The sequence below is a fragment of the Agelaius phoeniceus genome, chromosome 7 (genome assembly GCF_051311805.1).
Source record: "Agelaius phoeniceus isolate bAgePho1 chromosome 7, bAgePho1.hap1, whole genome shotgun sequence".
Taxonomy (NCBI): domain Eukaryota; kingdom Metazoa; phylum Chordata; class Aves; order Passeriformes; family Icteridae; genus Agelaius; species Agelaius phoeniceus.
This window is the reverse complement of record NC_135271.1, coordinates 10,165,001-10,176,389: the sequence shown is the minus strand read 5'-3', so window position 1 is coordinate 10,176,389 and position 11,389 is coordinate 10,165,001. Positions and strand designations below refer to the sequence as shown.

The following is an 11,389-nucleotide window of genomic DNA, read 5'->3' as shown; positions in this document are numbered from 1 at the left end:
CCCTGCTGCCTGCGCCCGTCACAGCCACGCCGCCGCCTGCTGCCATGTCTTCGTCCGCGATGCTGCTCCCACGGGTCGGAGTGGCAAAAGGAGCCTGGGGCGGTCGGGGTTTGGCGCGAGGCGAGTTCGCTGGCGGGCCGGGCGAGTCCGGGCACTCCGTCTGGGCGCTCACGCAATGCTTCGCGGCGCCACTGTGGGCAGCGGCTACCTGGTTGATCCTGCCAGTAGCATATGCTTGTCTCAAAGCTTAAGCCATGCATGTCTAAGTACACACGAGAGGTACAGTGAAACTGCAAATGGCTCATTAAATCAGTTATGGTTCCTTTGGTTGCTCCTCTCCCGCTCCTTGGATAACTGTGGTAATTCTAGAGCTAATACATGCCGACGAGCGCCGACATCCGGGGATGCGTGCATTTATCAGACCAAAACCAACCCGGGCCCGCCCGGCAGCTTTGGTGACTCTAGATAACCTCGAGCCGATCACACGCCCCCGCAGCGGCGATGACCCATTTGAATGTCTGCCCTATCAACTTTCGATGGTACTGTCTGTGCCTACCATGGTGACCACGGGTGACGGGGAATCAGGGTTCGATTCCGGAGAGGGAGCCTGAAAAACGGCTACCACATCCAAGGAAGGCAGCAGGCACGCAAATTACCCACTCCCGACCCGGGGAGGTAGTGACGAAAAATAACAATACAGGACTCTTTCAAGGCCCTGTAATTGGAATGAGCGCACTTTAAATCCTTGAGCGAGGATCCATTGGAGGGCAAGTCTGGTGCCAGCAGCCGCAGTAATTCCAGCTCCAATAGCGTATGTTGAAGTTGCTGCAGTTAAAAAGCTCATAGTTGGATCTTGGGATTGAGCTGGCGGTCCTCTGCGAGGCGAGCCACCGCCTGTCCCAGCCCCTGCCTCTCGGCGCCCCCTCGATGCTCTTCACTAAGTGTCCTGCGGGCCCGAAGCGTTTACTTTGAGAAAATTAGAGTGTTCAAAGCAGGCCGGCCGCCGGCATACTGCAGCTAGGAATAATGGAATAGGACTCCGGTTCTATTTTGTTGGTTTTCGGAAACGGGGCCACGATTAAGAGGGACGGCCAGGGGCATTGGTATTGTGCCGCTAGAGGTGAAATTCTTGGACCGGCGCAAGACGGCCTAGAGCGAAAGCATTTGCCAAGAATGTTTTCATTAATCAAGAATGAAAGTTTGAGGTTCGAAGACGATCAGATACCGTCGTAGTTCTGACCATAAACAATGCCGACTGGCGATCCGGCGGCGTTATTCCCATGACCCACCGGGCAGCTCCCAGGAAACCCAAGTCTTTGGGTTCCAGGGGGAGTATGGTTGCAAAGCTGAAGCTTAAAGGAATTGACGGAGTGGAGCCTGCAGCTTAATTTGACTCAACACGGGAAACCTCACCCAGCCCAGACACGGACAGGATTGACAGATTGAGAGCTCTTTCTCGATTCCGTGGGTGGTGGTGCATGGCTGTTCTTAGTTGGAGGAGCGATTTGTCTGGTTAATTCTGATAAGGAACGAGACTCTGGCATGCTAACTAGTTACGTGACCCCCGAGCGGTCGGCGTCCAACTTCTTAGAGGACAAGTGGCGTTCAGCCACCCGAGACTGAGCACTAACAGGTCTGTGATGCCCTTAGATGTCCGGGGCCGCACGCGCACTACACTGACTGGCTCAGCTTGTGCCTACCCTCCGCCGGCAGGCGTGGGTATCCCGTTGAACCCCATTCATGATGGGGATCGGGGATTGCAATTCTTCCCCGTGAACGAGGAATTCCCAGTAAGTACGGGTCATAAGCTTGCGTTGATTAAGTCCCTGCCCTTTGTACACACTGCCCATCGCTACTACAGATTGGATGGTTTAGTGAGGTCCTTGGATCGGCCCCGGCGGGGTCGGCCACGGCCCCACCGGAGTGTCGAGAAGACAGTCAAACTCGACTATCTAGAGGAAGTAAAAGTCGTAACAAGGTTTCCGTAGGTGAACCTGCGGAAGGATCATTACCGGTGGGGCTTGGCGCCTGCCGCGTCATGCCGGGCCATCCGTCCGGCTGCGTGCGCGAGGCGTCACTCGCACACCCGCTCCGTTCGCACGCTCGGCCCCTGGCCGCCGGCCCTGGTCAGCACTGGGGGCCACACGCCCTTCCCCTTCGTCGAACGCCGCAGCCCCAAAGAGAGAGAGACCGGAGGCGGGCGGCACCTCCCGGTGCGGGGGGTCGGAATTGGGAGAGGGGGGAAAAGCCGCACGGCGCGGTGAAGCGTGTCACGCGCACACGCCATGCACACCTGCCAACGTGCGCGCCGGCGGGGCTCTCCCCGCGCTACACCATGCATCGCAGCCAGGCCTAGAAGCATGGCATGCTCACCGCCATCGCGACTGCTTGCCCCTCCGTCCCCCACACCACCCCCCCCACCACGGCCTTGCGCTGGTCTGCCGCCGGTCCGTCCCCGCCGGAGAGCGGGGGCACAGTCGCAGGTTCCTGATCCTTGCACCGCCGCGGCCAGCGCCGCCGAACGCCAGTCGCCAGTGTGCCGCGTGCAGGCACCATGGCACGGCCCGAGTCCTCCCGAGCCCGGCTCTCCTCAGCGTGCGCACAAGAAAGCCGCCCGGGTACCGTGAGGGAGGGGTGCTTGGCACGGCCCCTCCCGGAGGCGGCCCCATCCCTTCCATCACTACTTCGCCCCTCGAGCAACAGCTGTCCAGCCGTGGCACCCGTTGGCAGCCGAGGTGGAAAGGGCGAGGCAGCCGGGTGGGGGGGGGGGGGGGGGGGCTTCGGGGCTCGGAAGAGGCAGCTCTTCCAGCCCTTCCCACACCAGGGAGTGGGACCTTTGCCGGCCGGCAGAGTTCCCTGCTCTCGGGCCAAGCGGTCCCCCGCTTGCACGCGGCTGAGAAACTCCAAGGGCCGAGGACTCCGGGCGTTCCGGGCCACGCTTCGTGGCGTGTGCGCATGCCTGAGGTGTGCTCGGTGGTCGGGCCCGCGTCCCCCGCGCTGGCGGGGCGGCCCAAGCCACGGTGGTCCTCTTGGGCGTGCAGCGCCGGGCTACTGAGGGAAACCCCGGGTCCCGAGAAGCACATGGCGGTGCTGGCGGCAGATGTCGGGCACGCCCCCGCTGGTGGACGCTCACCTAAGGGCGGCAGCGGGGGAGGCAACCCGGCGGGGCCATGCAGGTCATTTCCCTCGCCCTAGGGCCAGGTACCTAGCGCTTCATGCCTCCGTGGTCCCCCCAGTTTTTTCCCTCAGCGTCGTCAAATGCTGTGGGTTTGCTGAAAGGGGCCGGCAGGGCCAAGTGGCAGTTTAAAGACTCGGGCTGCTCGGTGCGGCCCGCCAAGGCGGTGCCGGTGCCGGTGCCAGCGGTGGCAGGCGTGCTGGGCGGTGGCCGAGCGGGGTGCCACTGAGGGGTGGGGAGCAGCTGCTCCCACTGATCCCCTGCAGTGGTTGTCACATCGCCACCGGCCGCACTCCTCTGTCGCCGTCGTTGTCCCGCCGCACACCGCAGGGGTCAACCGCGCTGCCCCAAGGAGGGGCGCCCTGCCCCCCCTCTCCGCGGCCTGGCCTTGACAGAGAGGCTGCAGCGCGCGGTCAGGCACAGGGGTCGACCCGCTCGCCTCGTCGTAACGGGTGGCGCTGGCAGAGAGTGCGCTCTCTCTGCCCTTCCTGGGCCACGGGGTCATGGCCGCCGGGGCCCGCCTGCTCTCTCTCTCCCCGGACCGCTGCCATGGTCTCTGGTGCGCGCAGCGCCGCATCCGGTGTGTCTGTTGCCTCTCCTCCCCTCGACAGCCTTTTCTCCTCGACAGCCTTTTCTCCTCGAACGAGCACTGGCGGCACTGTCGTCTGCCGGCCGTCCCCTGGCTCGACTGCCCGCCCGCTTGTGGGGGGCGAGCGCTCAGTGGGCTCTCCAGCAGCGGAGGCCTGCAAGCGCAGGCGACCCCATGCCAAGTGGTGGCGGCGCCGCTTGACGGGCGTCCCTCCCTGCGGGGACAGTCAGCCAGAAGGCACCCGCCGTCGCCCAGCAGCGGTCCCCTCCCGGGCCCTGCTTGTCGCGTCCTCCATTGCCCTTCCCAGCCACATGTAGGCTGCAGAAAGGAGTGCGGGGTGGCCATGGGGGTGCTTCTCCCCACCCGGTGTCCGCGTGCAAATGAGGAGAGTGGGCATTGACCCCCGGCTCAGCGCCGAACCGCCTTCCGCCAGTTGCGTGCCAGAGGCTAGGGGCCCCGGCGGTGCAACGTGGCGGTGGCGGTCCTGGGAGTGCGGCCCCGGTGGCGGCGGGGTCTGCCGTCCAGCAGGCCTTGGGAGCCGGCGATGCTGGCTCGGCTCTCGGTGACACCCGCCTCCGGGGGTGGTGGCGGAGCGCATCCGCCAGTCGCTCACCCGCCCGGCAGGGGAGCGTCCCGCAGGAGGCACGCCAGCGGGGGCTCGTCGTCGTCACGTGCCGTCTCGAGCCAGGGGAAGGCTGTGCAGTGGGGAAAGAGAAAAGCCGGCCGCACAGCGGCACGGCAGCGCTCCGCGAGGCCTGCGGCGTCGGGGGCCGAGGGACAGCCGGCGTGTGCGGGGGCCGACGGCCGCGCGCCCCCAGCCGCGTGCCGTGTGTGTTGTGCGTGTCGTCCCGTGAAAGCGAGAAGTGGGTGGACTGCCGTGCCCTCCCGCATTCCAGCGCATGCCGCGTGGCCCTCTGCGCGGAGGCCGGGCCAAGCCCGGGCGCCTGGTCTGCCTCTGAAGGATGGCGTTTGTGAGGTCGGCGTCACCCCTTGCGGGGGAGGCAGTCAGGAGCGCGGGCTCCCCCCCCTCTTGGCCGGCCTTTGGAGAGTGGGTTGCTCCAGTTGGTTTTTATTCCCCCTTCTGTTTCTGTGTGCTCGTACGGTCAAAGCCAGGCGCACGCCCCCGCGTCCTCGGCACCAGAGTAATAAAAAAAGGGGCCGCTCGGCGTGAGCAGTGCCTGAAAGGCAGACAACTCTTAGCGGTGGATCACTCGGCTCGTGCGTCGATGAAGAACGCAGCTAGCTGTGAGAATTAATGTGAATTGCAGGACACATTGATCATCGACACTTCAAACGCACTTGCGGCCCCGGGTTCCTCCCAGGGCTACACCTGTCTGAGCGTTGCTTGACGATCAATCGCCATCCAGGGGCCACACCGGCGGCGTGGCTGGGGTCGTCTCTCAGGCCCGTCGCCCGCAGCGGGCGGCGGTGGTGGCGGTGGTGGTGGCGGCGGCAGCAGCGGCGTCCCGCCGGTGCCCGGAAGGAAGGCGGTTAGGGGTTCAGCGAGGGAAGCGTTTCCCTAGGCGGTCTTGATCCCTTTACTGCGGCCCGGCGGGCGTCGTCGGCATTGTCGCAGTCGTTGTCGTCGCAGTCGTTGTCGTTGCAGTCGTCATCATTGCCGCGCAGGGCCTTTGTCCCCCTAAATGCAGACTTGGGGAGTGCTCCGTAGCTCCCTGCTCCCAGAGCGAGCCGCTGGGGTGGAGCTCGTCCTCGCCGGGACCGTGTCCTGGATGCGGTGGCACGGCAGCCTGGGGAGAGCAAGAGACGGCGTCGAAAGGCGCTGCCGAGGGCCAAGAGAGAAAGAGAGGGGAGGGCGAGAAGGGGAGGCGAGGCACGCCTCGCCCCCAGCGTCCCCCCGCAAGGGCAGCTGTCTGCGGGTGGGAACCACAGCGGTACCATGCCATGCTTCCTAGTGCGCGCGCGTGGTGAGAGCGCCGGGGATGGTTGTTCTGACCCCGTCCTCCATTTGCCCGCCCCCTCCTCTTCTGTCGCGGTCTCGGGGCTCGCCGAGTGGCGCCGTTGCTCCTCTCTCTCACCCCGCCGAGGCCGTCACACGCGCCACCGCCCAGCCGGTCCTCCCGCGTGGGACCGTTGCTGCCCCACTCCCTTTTGGGTTCTTGTGTCCGGGATGGGGCTCTCCGTCTCCTCGTGGCTCGCTCCTGCGCACGCGTGCTCTCTCTCTCCGGCTCCCTCCGGGAGCGCGGAGAGGAAAGGGGACTGGCGGCGTAGTGGGTGGGGGAGACACGGCGGCCATCGTTGCACGTGCCCCCATGCGTGGCGCGGCCGAGCTTTGGGCGTGCAACCTCAGATCAGACGTGGCGACCCGCTGAATTTAAGCATATTAGTCAGTGGAGGAAAAGAAACTAACAAGGATTCCCTCAGTAACGGCGAGCGAAGAGGGAAGAGCCCAGCGCCAAATCCCCACCCTGCGGTGTGGCGTGGGACATGTGGCGTACAGACCCCCCCCTCCCCAGCGGCGCTCTCGGGGGACCCAAGTCCTTGTGATCGAGGCCGCAGCCCGCAGAGGTGTGAGGCCGGTAGCAGCCTCCCGGCGCGCCAGGTCTGGGGCTTCTCAGAGTAGGGTTGCTTGGGAATGCAGCCCAAAGCGGGTGGTAAATTCCATCTAAGGCTAAATACTGGCACAAGACCAATAGCCAACAAGTACCATAAGGGAAAGTTGAAGAGAACTTTGAAGAGAGAGTTTAAGAGGGCGTGAAACTGTTAAGAGGTAAACGGGTGGGGCCCGCGCAGTCCACCCGGAGGATTCAACCCGGCGAGTTGCGGTCGGCCGGTGCGGGCTCGGCGGATCCTCGCCTCCACCTCCCCTCCGTCCCCCAGGTGAATCCCGTGCGTGGGGTGAGCCGAGGGGGGCGGGCCGGCGCGAGGACCACCGCCCAGCCGGCGGCCAGCCCTGGCTGGGTGCATTTCCTCCATGGCGGTGTGCCACAACCAGCTCCGGGTCGGCTGGGAAGGCCTCCGGTGGGCAGGTCGCCCGGCGCCACGCAAGTGGCGGTGGGTGTTACAGCCCCCGGGCAGCAGGTCTTGCTGAATCCAGGGGCCGAGGGAGAGGACCGCCGTCGCGCCCTCCTCCCCCCCCGTTGGCGGCGCCATGGTATGGGGCGTTGCTTTTCCCCCGCCCTCCCCCTTCGGGGGGTGGGGGGGGTGGGTGTGGCGTCCCTGCAGCGCGGTGTTTCACGCAGGGGTGCAGGGGCGGACCCCGCAGACCCCCGGCGCTGCTGTCGACCGGGGCGGACTGTCCTCAGTGCGCCCCAACTGCGCGGCGCTGCTGGGCCGGGCTTGACGGGCCACACTCGGGCGCCCGGGGTCCGCGGCGATGTCGGCTACCCACCCGACCCGTCTTGAAACACGGACCAAGGAGTCTAGCACGTGCGCGAGTCAGGGGCACAATGAAGGTGAGGGCCGGCGCGCGCTGGCTGAGGTGGGATCCCGGGGCGCGTGTCACACCAGGCAGCCCCGGGAGCACCACCAGCCCACCTTGCCCGCCTCCCCCTTGTGGAACCAGGGAGGTGGAGCGTGAGCGTCTGTGCTAGGACCCGAAAGATGGTGAACTATGCCTGGGCAGGGTGAAGCCAGGGAAAAACTCTGGTGGAGGTCCGTAGCAGCCCTAACGTGCAAATCGGTCGTCCGACCCGGGTCTAGGGGCGAAAGACTAATTGAACCATCTAGTAGCTGGTTCCCTCCGAAGTTTCCCTCAGGATAGCTGGCACTCGGCAATGGACAGTTGTACCCGGTAAAGCGAATGATTAGAGGTCTTGGGGCTGAAACAATCTCAACCTATTCTCAAACTTTCAATGGGTAAGGGGGCCGGCTCGCTGGCGTGGAGCCACGCCGTGGAATGCGAGTGCTCAGCGGGCCACTTTTGGTAAGCAGAACTGGCGCTGCGGGATGAACCGAACGCCGGGTTAAGGCGCCCGATGCCGACGCTCATCAGAGCCCAGAAAAGGTGTTGGTTGATCTAGACAGCGGGACGGTGGCCATGGAAGTTGGAATCCGCTAAGGAGTGTGTAACAACTCACCTGCCGAATCAACTATCCTTGAAAATGGATGGCGCTGGAGCATCAGGCCCATACCCAGCCGTCGCCGGCAGTGCGATGCCCACGGGGGATAGGCCACGACGAGTAGGAGGGCCGCTGCGGTGCGCCTCGAAGCCTGGGGCATGGGCCCGGGTGGAGCTGCTGCAGGTGCAGATTTGGTGATAGTAGCAAATATTCAAACGAGAGCTTTGAAGGCCGAAGTGGAGCAGGGTTCCATGTGAACAGCAGTTGAACATGGGTCAGTCGGTCCTAAGCGATAGGTGAGTGCCGTTCCGAAAGGGCGGGCGATGGCCTTCATTGCCCTCAGCAAAGGGAGTGGGGTTCAGATCCCCGAATCCTGAGTGGCAGAGACAGGCGCCGTGCGGCGCCCAGTGCGGTGATGCAACCGATCCTGCAGAAGCCGGCGGGAGCCCTGGGGAGAGTTCTCTTTTCTTTGTGAAGGGCTAGGCGCCCTGGAAAGGGTTTGCCCCGAGAGAGGGGCCCGCACCTTGGAAAGCGGCACGGTTCTGGCAGCATCCGGTGAGCTCTCGCTGGCCCGTGAAAATCTGGGGGAGAGGGTGTAAGACTCGCACCGGGCTGTACCCATATCCGCAGCAGGTCTCCAAGGTGAACATTCCTCTGGCATGTTGGAACAATGTAGGTAAGGGAAGTCGGCAAGCCGGATCCGTAACTTTGGGATAAGGATTGGCTCTAAGGGCTGGGTCGGTCGGGCTGGGGCACGAAGTGGGGCTGGGCACGCGCCGCGGCAGGACGAGGCACCATGTGTGGGTGAGTGTGCTCCGCGCGGCCCGCCCGGGCACCCTGGCGCCCGGGCGAGCACGGTGTCGACTCTGGACACGCGCCGTGCCCTTCCCTTGGATCGCCCCAGCCGCGGCGGACACCGCCCGCCCCCCCCCTCCGCCCGCTCTCCGACTTGCCGCAGCCGGCGCCCCAGCGGCGGCCGCCGGTGTCGTCGTTACGCACCTCCCCCCCGTCGGTTCCCGCCAGCAGGGTTCCCGCAGCGTGGGGCCGGCGCGCACGCAGCCGTGGCCAGTGTCAGCCGAGCAGTTCACGCGGGGGAGGGTCCCCGGAGGGGGTCCCCGGGCTGGTGCCCCACCTCGGCCGGTGCCTAGCAGCCGGCTTAGAACTGGTGTGGACCAGGGGAATCCAACTGTTTAATTAAAACAAAGCATCACGTAGGCCCGAAGCATGTGTTGACGCGATGTGATTTCTGCCCCGTGCTCTGAATGTCAAAGTGAAGAAATTCAATGAAGCACGGGTAAATGGCGGGAGTAACTAGGACTCTCATACTACCTGAAACCTGGCCCCCTGGTCGGACGGGGGGACGGGTTTGGAGGCGGGCTGACCACCCATTCCGTTCCCAATGTTGAATCCGGTCATGACTCGGCTATTCCAAATCCAAATCCGTTCCTCAGAGGAGGAAACTGGGGGCGGCCATTACACCTTACTAGGGTATCGGTGGGCACTCAGACCTCCTGAGATGATTTTGTAACATCTACAACCACCAAATTGACAGAAAATGAATTGGGCTTGCTGGTGAATTTTTCTTTAGAGCTGTATAGGTCAGATCTACAGAAGCATGTACAGGGGGTGGTTCATGTTTCTGTTAATGGGGGGGTGTTGAACGGGTTTCCTGAGGTGTTTGAACAGCCTACACCACAACTGAGTGAGGGGGACGACTTAAATCCTAGTCCCCCTAAGGACGATGATCAGAATGTACTTGAGAAGGGAGGCAGTGGGAAGGGGGAAGAGGGTACACCAGAGGCATTGCCTCCAGTGCCCGAGGTCCGCAGTGAACAGGCACCGGATGACATCATGAAGGTGACTGTTCCTGACAAAAATCCACCATGTCCTTGCTGTGGTACCCAGGTCAACTCGATGTTGGCCCTAATTGAACACCTTAAGGGGTCTCACGGGAGGAAGAGGGTGTGCTTTCGGTGTGCCTAGTGTGGGAGGGAGAATTTTAACCATCACAGTACTGTTTGTCATTTTGCAAAGTGCAAGGGTCCGAAGGATGCGGGACCTCCAGTGGGAGAGTGGATATGTGAGGTATGCGGTAGAGATTTTATGACTAAAATTGGCCTAGGACAACACAAAAGATTGGCACATCCACTGGTTAGAAACCAGGAGAGGATCGATGCTTCCCAACCGAAAGAAACATCAAACCGAGGAGCCCACAAAAGATGCTGGACAAAGGAGGAGGAAGAGCTACTTGTCAAGCTGCAGGTACAGTTCGAGAGTCACAAAAACATTAATAAGCTCATATCGGAACACTTAACAACCAAAACAGCTAAGCAGATTAGTGATAAAAGGAGAATGCTGCTCAGGAAGAATGGAGTGGGTGGGGGAGCAGCTGGGAACTTGAAATCAGAACCTGGGTCAAGTCATCAATCCCAGGCAGGAACTGTGAACAATGGACTTGGGGGGAACCACCACCTGGGAGGACCAGCTGCTGGGAAGGGAACAATAGGGACATCTGGACACCACTTTGATAGGGATAATGGTCTCCGGGAAACCGTTGGCCAGCAGAGGGCGGGGCGACTGCAGGCTCGTTATCAGAAAAGGATCAAAGAACGTTTATCAGATGGGACAATTAACAACTTCCCCAGAGCATTTGAACAGTTATTAGAAGGCCAAAAGGTGCGACCACTGCTCAATCAGACAGTGCAGGACTGCTTTCGTTGCCTGGAATCAGTGAGCCAAATAAGAACAGCACTCCGGGGGGGAAAGCAAAAAGGAAACTCGGGAGGAGCAGCCAAGAAAACAGTTTCAGAAGTGGATGAAGGACAGAGCGATCAAAAGAGGTAACTACCTCCGCTTTCAGCGTTTATTCCATCTAGACGGGGAAATTAGCGAAGATCATTTTGGACGACATCGAATGTCTGTCCTTTGATATATCACCCAGTGAAATTTATTCGGTATTCAAGGCCAGATGGGAAACACCTGGACAGTTTGGTGTGAGACTTGAGAGTCTTTGGAGACTTTGAAATTAAAGGGAAGGCCCACAAAGAGGCCTTCAGGAACTTAATTACAGCCAAAGAAATTGAAAAGAACATGCGGGAAATGAGCAAGGGCTCGGCGCCAGGTCCAGATGGGATTGCCCTTGGGGACATCAGGAAGATGGATCCCGGGTATGCCCCGGACTGCTGAGCTCTTCAACCTGTGGTTAACATCTGGTGACATCCCAGACATGGTGAGGGGGTGCAGGACTGTTCTGATCCCCAAATTGACAAATCCAGAGCGCCTGAAGGACATCAACAACTGGAGACCCATCACGATTGGTTCCATCTTGCTGAGGCTGTTCTCCAGGATCGTGACAGCGAGGATGACTAAGGCGTGCCCCTTCAACCCAAGGTAGAGAGGCTTCATCAGTGCGGCGGGATGTTCTGAGAACCTGAAGCTCCTGCAAACTATAATTCGGACTGCCAAAAATGAACATAGACCACTGGGTGTTATATTCGTGGACATTGCTAAGGCTTTTGACACCATGAGCCACCAGCACATCTTACACGTTTTACAGCAACGGAGAGTGGATCCCCGCATCGTCGGACTGGTGGACAATATGTACAA

At 61.8% G+C, this 11,389-nt stretch overlaps 1 non-coding gene and 1 pseudogene across 1 annotated transcript; both read left to right on the top strand.

Annotated features, from left to right (window-relative positions):
- The first annotated feature begins 4,955 nt into the window (after window positions 1–4,955).
- LOC129133431 (5.8S ribosomal RNA) lies at window positions 4,956–5,108 on the top strand. The gene has a single exon (XR_008535970.1). It is a non-coding gene; the product is annotated as a 5.8S ribosomal RNA (ribosomal RNA).
- Window positions 5,109–6,063: 955 nt separating this feature from the next.
- The window catches only part of LOC129133412 (28S ribosomal RNA), an 8,340-nt pseudogene continuing 3,014 nt past the window's right edge, over window positions 6,064–11,389 (top strand).